This window comes from Saimiri boliviensis, chromosome 3 (genome assembly GCF_048565385.1).
Source record: "Saimiri boliviensis isolate mSaiBol1 chromosome 3, mSaiBol1.pri, whole genome shotgun sequence".
NCBI lineage: Eukaryota > Metazoa > Chordata > Mammalia > Primates > Cebidae > Saimiri > Saimiri boliviensis.
In genome coordinates, this window is record NC_133451.1 from 160,215,575 (window position 1) to 160,226,253 (window position 10,679).

At 38.6% G+C, this 10,679-nt stretch overlaps 1 pseudogene; it reads right to left on the bottom strand.

The window, feature by feature from the left end:
- Positions 1-3,888: 3,888 nt before the first annotated feature.
- Positions 3,889-5,656, bottom strand: LOC101034944 (RB1-inducible coiled-coil protein 1 pseudogene; annotated as a pseudogene).
- Positions 5,657-10,679: the final 5,023 nt, after the last annotated feature.

The following is a 10,679-nucleotide window of genomic DNA, read 5'->3' on the forward strand; positions in this document are numbered from 1 at the left end:
TTGAGATTTATCCATGTTGTTGCAATGAAAAGTTTTGATTTGTTTTGTTTTGTTTTGAAACGAAGTCTCTCACTCTGTTGCCTAGGCTGGAGTACAGTGGCGCCATCTTGGCTCACTGCAACCTCCACCTCCCATGTTCAAGCAATTCTCCTGCCTCAGCCTCCTGACTGGCTGGGATTACAGGAGCACACTGCCATACCCGGCTAATTTTTTGTATTTTTAGTAGAGATGGGGTTTCACCTGTTCCGCAGGCTGGTCTCAAACTCCTGAGCTCAGGCAATCCACCTGCCTCAGCTTCCCAAAGTGCTAGGATTACAGGTGTGAGACAACCTGGCAAAAAGTTTATTCCTTTTTATTGTTGACTAGTATTCTGTTGTACAGATATACCACAACTTCCTTATTCTTTCACCTGTTTGGGTTATTTCTTATTTGCAGCTATTATTAATAAAATCTTTGTGAATAAATTTTTACATGGACAGAGGTTTTTATTTCTCTCAGATAAATACTTAGGAATGGAATTGCTAATCTGAATGGTAAGTGTGTGTTAAACTTAAGAAACTGCCAAACTGTATTTCCAAAGTATTTGTATCATTTTCTATTGCCACCAATAGTATATGCAAGTTCCAGTTGCTCCATATCCTCGCTGACATTCAGTACTACCAGGCTTCTCAAGTGTATCGATTCCAGTAGGCAGACACACTATAGTACCATATTTTTTTTTAACATTTTATTTATGGTCCTGCCTTAGGTATACAGAACAAAATGTATACTCTGGAGGACAGAGACACAATTCAATTTGATTCTCCATCTCTTACACAATTCCAAGACCTAAGTTATGACACAGACTCAGTCACTCAATGGAAGGTAGGGATTTGCTCTCTGAAGAGAAATCTCTAATATAGTCACAGATACCTTATGTATCTTTCTGAAGGCTTCCTCAGACATATCTGAGGCTATTTACCAGAATAACTGTTTACTGGTGAAAGAAAGATATTGAGACCTTTTAGGAGTTACTGAATACTGCTTCTCAAAGTATACTTAGGTTTGAAATGCCACTGATCCACTAGTACAAATCCAAGATTATTGAGGTCAGTTCAGATGAGACCACTAATACATCTTCTCTTTTTTTCTCACCTACTGTCTTGAATATACAGTGTGGTTGATATATTTATTAACAGACACAATTTTGAAGCAACTTTTTTTTTATAAGAAAAAGAATAAAAGAAGAGGAAGAAAGAGAAAGAGGAAGAGGGAGAGAGGATGGGGGTATTGCTTTATTGCCCGGGCTAGAATGCAATCTAAATATGGGTATGTCTATAATTGTCCTTAATAATGGAGACATGAAAGAAAATGAGGGAAGAGAATAACAAACAAGGAGCCAACCAACATTTCGTTTAAACTTCTAAGTTAATATGATGTGGTACTGATAAAGACTGTATATTTTGTATATTTAAAGTGGAGAGTTCTATAAATGTTAATTACATTTACTTGTTCCAGATCTGAGTTCAAGTCCTGGATATCGTTGTTAATTTTCTGTCTCATTGATCTGTCTAATATTAATGTTGAAGTCTCCTACTATTATTATGTGGGAGTCCAAGTCTCTTTATAAGTCTTGTATGTCTGCGTATTGGGTGTGTATATATTTAGGATCTTTAGCTCTTCTTGTTATTGCATTGATCCTTTTATCATTATATAATGTCCTTCTTTGCTTCTTTTGATCTTTGTTGCTTAATTGTAACTTTTCCTTTTTATTTATTTATTTTAGCTCTCTGTTCGGTTGGTAAATCCTTCTCCATCCCTTGTTTTGAGTCTTTGTGTATCCTTGAATGTGAGATGGGTCTGGATGCAACACGCTGATGGGTTTTAGTTTTTTATTCAAATTGCCTGTCTGTCTTTGGATTGGGGGATTTAGTCAATTTAAATTTAGAATTAATAATAATATATGTGAGTTTAATACTGCCATTTACTATTAGCTGGCTATTTTGCCCATTAGTTGATGTAAATTCTTCATTATATTGATGCTCTTTTTGGTATTTTTTTAGAAAGGCTGATACTGTTTGTTCCTTTCTATGTGTAGTGGTTCTTTCAGACGCTCTTGTAAAGCAGGCCTGGTGGTGATGAAATCTCTGAGTGCTTGCTTATTCAGAAAAAACTTTATTTTTCCTTCACTTGTGAAGCTTAGTTTGGCTGGATGTGAAATTCTGGGTTGAAAGTTCTTTTCTTTAAGGATGTTGAATATTGGTCCCCACTCTCTTCTGGCTTGTAGGGTTTCTGCTGAGAGATCTGCTGTAAGTTTGATGGGCTTCCCTTTGTGGGTAACCTGACCTTTCTCTCTGGCTGCCCTTAGTATTTTCTCCTTCATTTCAACCCTGGTGAATCTGACGATTATGTGCCTTGGAGTTGCTCTTCTTGAGGAATATCTCTGTGGTGTTCTCTGTATTACCTGGAGTTGAATATTATCCTGCCTTACTAGGTTGGGAAAATTTTCCTGAATAATGTCCTGAAGCGTATTTTCCAGCTTGGATTTATTCTCTTCGTCACATTCAGGTACACCTATCAAGCGTAGATTAGGTCTTTTCACATAGTCCCATATTTCTTGGACACTTTGCTCGTTCCTTTTTATCCTTTTTTCTCTAATCTTGTCTTCTTGTTTTATTTCATTGAGTTGGTCTTCGACCTCTGATATCCTTTCTTCTGCTTGATCAATTCGGCTGTTAAAACTTGTGCATACTTCATGTAGTTCTTGTATTGTGTTTTTCAGCTCCATCAATTCACTTATATTCCTCTCTAAATTGTGTATTCTTGTTAACATTTCGTCAAATCTTTTTTCAAAGTTCTTAGTTTGTTTGGATTGGGTTAAAACAAGTTCTTTTAATTCACAGAAGTTTCTCATTATCCACATTTTGAAGCCTGCTTCTGTAATTGGAACACACTGGTTCTCCATCAAGCCTTGTTTCGTTGCTGATGAGGAACTGTGATCCCCTGCTGAGGGAGAGGCGTTCTGATCTTGGGTATTCTCAGCGGTTTTTGGCTGTTTTCTTCCCTTCGTTATAAAATTATCCATCCATGGTCTTTGTGTTTACCGTCTTTGTAATTGGGTTTCTGAGTGGACGTCCAACTTATTGATTCTCAGCACCGAAATCTGAGCAACCCACTGCACCGACTAAATCAGCGGCGTTAAGATTGATGGTGCTTTTCTGACTCTGCACCAAGAACCGACGCTCCGAGGCGCTGGCAAAACCGCCTGGCTGGTCACAAGAGTCGTGCTGGCGACCCGTGGGGCTCCTCCGCTGGGAATCTCCTGGTGCATGAGCAACAAGAATTCATGTGAAGGTATGGCGTCCTCTTGTTCTTTGTGCTTTCACTGGGAGCTACAATCCCGAGCTGCTAGTAATCAGCCATCTTGGATCTCTCTCCTCTTTTTTTTTTTTTTTAACAGGTTCAAATCTTTATTGTTTTAAAATTGTACAGTTCTTTTACAATACAATATTTTGTTATTTAAATGACCTCTAAATGGTTAATGTGCAATGAATATCTTTTGTTCTGAAACTCAACCATGAATTACGATTTCATCAATATTATTCTAAAGAGTCATAAAGATGTTGGGAAGGTTTGAGTCTGCATTTGAAATGGTTAATAGCACAGACTCTTCCCTTTAGAACCCAGATGACCATTCCATTGAAAGTGCTTTTGAAGACTGTTGATTACTTATAGCTGATCTTGAAATCAGTCAAATTATAGTTCCTTTTTGAAACATCAAAGGGCATTTTAAAAAATGAAACAATTTCCTTTACTAATCTACTGAGGCAAACTCAAAATTATTATTATCTGCATGCAATACCACTCCTCTTTAGTTTTGAAGAATGTATACATTTTTTACATGAATATGTTAAAGAGTGCAAGTATTCTGATATTGATTTCACAAAAGGACAAATGCTGGTAATAATAACATTTAACATCTAAGTTGAAGCTAGTGTATATTTAACAGGCAATTAATATGGCTTATGATAAGCCACAGTGCACAAGGTATGCCGTTTGAGAAAATGAACTAGTTTGGTCCGCATTTCTAGAGTTGTCTGGGTAAAAAAAAAATCAAAAACCAAAAACCATTTTAATTCAGCCAAGGATTTTGATAAATTTATTACTCCTAAAGTGAAGCCAGTTAAAAAGTAGATGATGTAGACCAATGAAGTATATTGTCACGCTGACTTTTGCATAAAAAGATGGTCTGCTGTTTGCGGAGTGATGAATGAGCACTGCAGGACAAATCAGAAAAAATGTCACAGAATGTATTAATTTTGTCCATAAGTTATACTTTCTTATTCCACAATACAGCTTTCACTCTATAAAACTTTGTCCCCAAAGGAACTTTAAATCTGTTTTGTGCCTTTTTGGCTTGACAGTATTCCTTTTTCATTACTTTTCCAAGTACCCAGGGTCTTCTAGATGCACCTGAAGCTGGTTTGAGATCCAGGGCAGGCAGAGACTCTGAATGAAGAAAAAATAAAGTAGGACTAATAGTAAATAACACATAATTGTCATGGTGTTCATCTAGGATGATGAGTACCAAATCTCCTCCCTGAAAATCTCTAATAGCTATCTTTTCAGAATGCCTTGAGGATACTGAAGACATGCTCTGAGACATGAGTCTTTGATTTAACCATTTATTTTCTTCTTCCTTCAGTTGCAATGTTCGTTCTAACAGCATTATCCGCTGTTTTTCTTCAGACAACATATGAATATTTTCTTGTACAGACATCATGCTTGTCTCCATTGCTGAATCTACTCTTCCTTCATCTGCTGTTTCCAGAGCGGATCTATCTGATTTCACCTGGGAGTTCAGGTGCACAAGCTCCATAAAGTTCTGGGGCTGCAGCTACATACGGTGAAGGAACAAAACTGCTACTACGCAACTTACTGACTTCTTCTTCAAGCTTTTTCTTTTTCTCAAGCAAAAAGAGCTCGATCTTCAGAAAGTGACTCTATCAAATCTTTATCCCGTTCTTGTTGCTGCATTATATTTTTCAATTTATCACTAAGATCATTTATTATGTTTTCTTTTCTCATTTTCTCTCTTGTTAAAACAGTGTTAAAATTGGTTTGTTGTTCCACAATCAAAGATGTTCGAACATTTTGCATTTCTTCATTCTTTCTTTTTTCTTGCTCTTCAAGTTGTTCTAGAAACTTAGCTTTTTCTTCCTGAAGCTTTTCTTGAAGTTCAGCAACTAAGCTTGAAGAATCTTCTCTGGTAGAGTCAATGGCAGAGCTTTTTGCTATTTGATTCTCAAGATGTCTAACTTTTTCTAATAGCTCTTTCTCAACAACTTCTCTCTCCAATTTAAATTCTTTTAGGGCAATCTGAATAGCTTCATCTTTTTCACAATTCAGCTTCTGAATTAACTGTTCTCTGTCTTGTTCCTGGCTCATGACCAACTTTTGTTTGTCTTTCTCCAGGTTCTGGATAATAGCTTCATATTTCTCTTCTTGTTGGGAGATTTTTTGATCTTTTTGTTTTTCAAGGGCATTCAGTTCTGAATCTAATTTACTTTGCAGTTCAATTATTTGTTCTTTTAGGTTTTTTTCTATTTCAAATGCTTGGTGATGCAAAGATGTTACTTTGTTTAATTCAGCTCTAAGCATATTTGATTCTTCTTCACGTCTACTAATTAACTCTGAAATACACTGATCTTTTTCAATTGTCATTAAAGTTCTTAGCTCTGCTAAGTAGTACCATATTGCATTTCCCTAGTGAATAATTCATTTGAGCATCTTTTCATGTCCTTAATGGTGATTTACACATTTCTTTAGTGAAGTATCTGATAAAATCTTTTGCCCATATTTAATTTCCTTGTCGGTCATATTATCATTCTAAGAGTTGTTTTGTGTTTTGTAGGTATCTTAGGATTTTCTGTATAAACAATTATGTTATCTGCAGGCAAAGATAGTTTTGCTTCCTCCCTTCCACTCTGGATGACTTTTACTTCTTTTCCTTACCTTACTGTGCTAACAACCTCCAGTACAATGTTGAATTCAAGTGGTTACGAGCAAGCATCCTTACTTGTTTCCAATTTTGGATAGAAAACACTTCAATCTTTCACCATTAAGTATAATACCACTGCAGGGTTTTTGCAGAATCCCTTTGCTAGGTTGAGAAAGTTTCATTCTATTTGTGGTTGGCTGCGAATATTTCTCATGAAATATCATTTATTGGCTGGGTGCAGTGGCTCATACCTGTAATCCTAGCACTTTGAGAGGCCAAGGTAGGTGGATCATGAGGTCAGGAGTTTGAGACCAGCATGGCTAACATGAGGAAACCTGGTCTCTACTAAAAATACAAAAATTAGTAGAGTGTGGTGGCATGCAACTGTAGTCCCAGCTATTCAGGAGGCTGAGGCAGAAGGATCGCTTGAACCTGGGAGGCAGAGGTTGCAGTGAACCGAGATTGCACCACTATACTCCAAACTGGGCAACAGAGCAAGACCCCATCTCAAAAAAAAGAAAGAAAGAAATATTATTTATGTTCATTATTGCTTCCTAAATGATGGTAGTTAGTAGGCAGACTCCTAGCTCTTATTGTTTATTGAGTTAACAAGAAGGCCTTTATATTAATATGTAACAATTTTTAAAATATTTGATACTACATTTCAGTATAATTTATTTTCTTCTGTAATAAAGGAGGTCTATTCTAGAGACTATGCTATGTCAAGTCATCAAGTCCATCAGAGTGATGTGCAGGAATGGCACAGTCAAGCACTTTTGTTTATCCAAATGACAATGGACTAGAACACTCTGAGAGGAGGACTCAGAATCAATTTCTGCTTACAAAATGGTATATATATACTATTTGTGTGTGTGTATATTTATATGGCATGCTATATATAATGGTATATTGTTGGATACCACCCCCAACCCTGTACCTGGGTGACCTTAGTCCTGGCGGTGATGAGAGATTGAGAAAAGGAAATAAAGACAGAGACACAAGAGTAAAATTTACCTGCCAGAGGGTGAGTAGCAGTTCCCCGGGCCGCCCCACCCGGCTGCTACGAACCCTCTGGCCAGGGGGCTGTGCCCACAGCGGCCATTTAGAAAATTTGGAGAAATATGATTCTGGGAACCATATCATAGCGAGAAGATAATGTTATTGTGTTTCTTTTTTGATATTTGGCACAATAACGCTAGTTCTAGTTCCACCTCTGTGATACTGACAAAAATATCACCCTCGACCCCCTTGACATTAGAATTGAAATTACAGGGGGGTTTCACCCCTTGCAATATTTAATTCAATATAATTTTTGTGTGTGTGTGGACCTTAGCTACAACATCAGAGCGTGCTGTACACCTCTTGTCATATTGAGAGTATTGCCATATGGGCAGTAACATCATCCTCTCCTTCCCTGGATATTAGGAACAATATCACAGGGTGGGTGTACAGCCCCGGCCACATTGTGTGTAGTATCATCTCTCATCCCCTAGATATTACGAACAATATCAGTGGGGGTTTGTGTGCTTCCTGAGATATTTGGAGTAATATCCTCTCCGTTTTTGGATATTAGAAACAATATTCCAGTGGTGGTGTACACTTCCTGCGATCTTCGCACAAGCCCTCATTATGAGACCCTCACACAGTCTTCGTGTTGAGAAAGCGTTCGTGGGACCAGAGCAGTAGTGCCAGCTCTGCAACCACCCACGGTGTTCCCCAGTGTTACTCTGCTCTCGGATGGTCTTTACCTTAGGCCTCCTGTTGCCATTTTATTTCTAATTAACTGCATCAATAATAGAGTTTAGTTTGGTGTATAAACTTCAGTTTACTCTGAGCCAAGCAAGTTTATAATTATTTAGCTTGAATTAACATAGGTCTCCCCCTGGCCATCTTGACCCACAGTATATATATATGTATATATCATACATATACATCATTGTGTGTATACACACACACACACACACACACACACACACACACATACATATATCTACCAATCAATATATATTTGGTTTTCTTTGTAATTCTATGTATTTTATCTTATACATTTAAAATAGTGTTCTGAGAACGGGTGCCTAGGATTCAGCAGATTACCGAAGGAGTCCATAGCACTAAAAACCATAAAAGCCCCCCTGTTTTAGACGATGAGATAGAAGGGAGAGCCAAAAGGACAGCATGTGGAGAGAGGGTGGACTGAGAGACCTGAATACGGTGCTTGAAGAAGAAAGGACTCAAATGCTGCCAAGTCCATGAGATTAGGGGTGAGAACTGACTGCTGCTTTTGTTTGCCTGCTTATCGTTTTCTTTTGTTGATTTGTTTTTGGACCTGGGGCACAGAGGATCGGTTTACTGACCGTCTTCTGTACAAGGCACATGGTCACCACGGGGCCCTGTGCACTATTCCTGTTCCACCTGTTTGTTCTCTGTACCCCCATACTCCTATCATTTCTGCATTTCTATGAGAGTATTTTTGTTTGCATATGTATTTTCTTAAACAGGTTTTATTTTTTTGGAATCATTTTAGATTTATGAACATATAAAAATGAAGAAGATAGGGGCCGGGCCTGGTGGCTCACACCTGTAATCTCAGCACTTTGGGAGGCCGAGGAGGATGGATCACCTGAGGTCAGGAGTCTGAAACCAGCCTGACCAACAAGGTGAAACCCTGTCTCTTTTTTTTTTTTTTTTTTTTTTTTTTTTTTTTTTTTTTTTTGAGGCGGAGTTTCGCTCTTGTTACCCACGCTGGAGTGCAATGGCGCGATCTCGGCTCACCACAACCTCCGCCTCCTGGGTTCAGGCAATTCTCCTGCCTCAGCCTCCTGAGTAGCTGGGATCACAGGCACGCGCCACCATGCCCAGCTAATTTTTTGTATTTTTAGTAGAGACGGGGTTTCATCATGTTGACCAGGATGGTCTCGATCTCTTGACCTCATGATCCACCCACCTTGGCCTCCCAAAGTGCTGGGATTACAGGCTTGAGCCACCGTGCCCGGCCTGAAACCCTGTCTCTATAAAAAAAAAAAAAAAAATTAAGAAGATAGTACAGGCCGGGCACGGTGGCTCAAGCCTGTAATCCCAGCACTTTGGGAGGCTGAGGCGGGTGGATCACGAGGTCAAGAGATCGAGACCATCCTGGTCAACAAGGTGAAACCCCGTCTCTACTAATGGTGCAAAAAATTAACTGAGCATGGTGGTGCGTGCCTGTAATCCCAGCTACTCCAGAGGCTGAGGCAGGAGAATTGCCTGAACCCAGGAGGCGGAGGTTGCGGTGAGCCGAGATCGCGCCATTGCACTCCAGCCTGGGTAACAAGAGCGAAACTCCGTCTCAAAAAAGAAAAAAAAAAAAAAGAAGATAGTACAGAGAGTTCCCCAATACCTCACACTCGGTTTCCCATATTATTAACATCTTACGTTAGTAGGATGCATTTATTAGAATTCATGAACCAATAGTGGCACATTATTATTAATTAAAGTCTGTAGTTTATTCATATTTCCTCAGTTTTTACTTAATGTCCTTTTTTCTGCTCCAGAATCTCATCCAAAACACCACGTTACTTTTTTTTTTGTCCTGTCTCCTTCGAGTCCTCTTGACTATGACAGTTTCTCAGACTTGGCTTGTTTTGGGTGACCTTGAGGATTACTGGCCAGGTGTTTTGTAGGACGCCTTCTATCAGAATTTGGCTGCTGTTTTTCTTATAATTAAACTGGGGCTTCCATTTGAGGGAGCAAGGCCACAGAAACAAAGGGCCATCATCATCACACCATAGAAAGGGTACGTATTTTCAACATGATATTAACTGCTGTCAGCCTTCTCCATCAGAAATTTACTATTTTCTCCCTTTTCGGTCTGTATTCTTTAAATGGAAATCACTATGTGCAGCCAACATTTAAGAAGTGGGGATGCACACTCCCACTTATTGAGGGAAGAGTACCTACATACTCTTTGGAACTTTGCAGGAGAGATTTGTCTTCTCCCTCATTTATTTTTTCAGTCATTTATAAACTCACAATTAGTTTATACTTTGGGTTATAATAACATAAAAATCATTCTGGTCTTATTTCTATAGCCCAGTATTATATATTACTACTATTCAACAGTACAAGTACCTGACCCTTTTTTCTTTCTTTGAGACAGGGTCTCGCTCTGTTGCCCAGGCTGGAGTGCAGTGGTGCAAACACAACTCACTGCCTCCCAGGCTCAAGCAATCCTCAGCTTCCCAAGTAGCTGGGACTACAGGCATGTGCCACCATGCCCGGATAATTTTTGTATTTTTTGTAGAGACAGGGTCTCACTATATTGCCCAGGCTGGTCTGGAACTCCTGGATTCAAACAATCTGCCCGCCTCGGCCTCCCAAAGTGCTGGGATTACAGAGATGAGCCACCATGCCTGGCTCTCTTTTTATTTTTATTTATTTATTTATTTTATTATTATTAATATTTTTATTTTATGGTTCCTAAAACTAACTTCGTTCTTTTTAAAGGTTGACAACAATTCTTGAACTTTAATCTTCCACTAAAAAGGATATCTATCAAGTCTCAAAATATTCTAATTGGAATTTTTATTTGGATTATATCAACTTTATATATTAGTCTGAGAAATTAACATCTTTACAACATTAATTCATCCCATGCAAGAGGATAGAGTATCTCTCCATTTGGGGCAGGGCACAGTGACTCATGCCTATAATCCCAGCACTT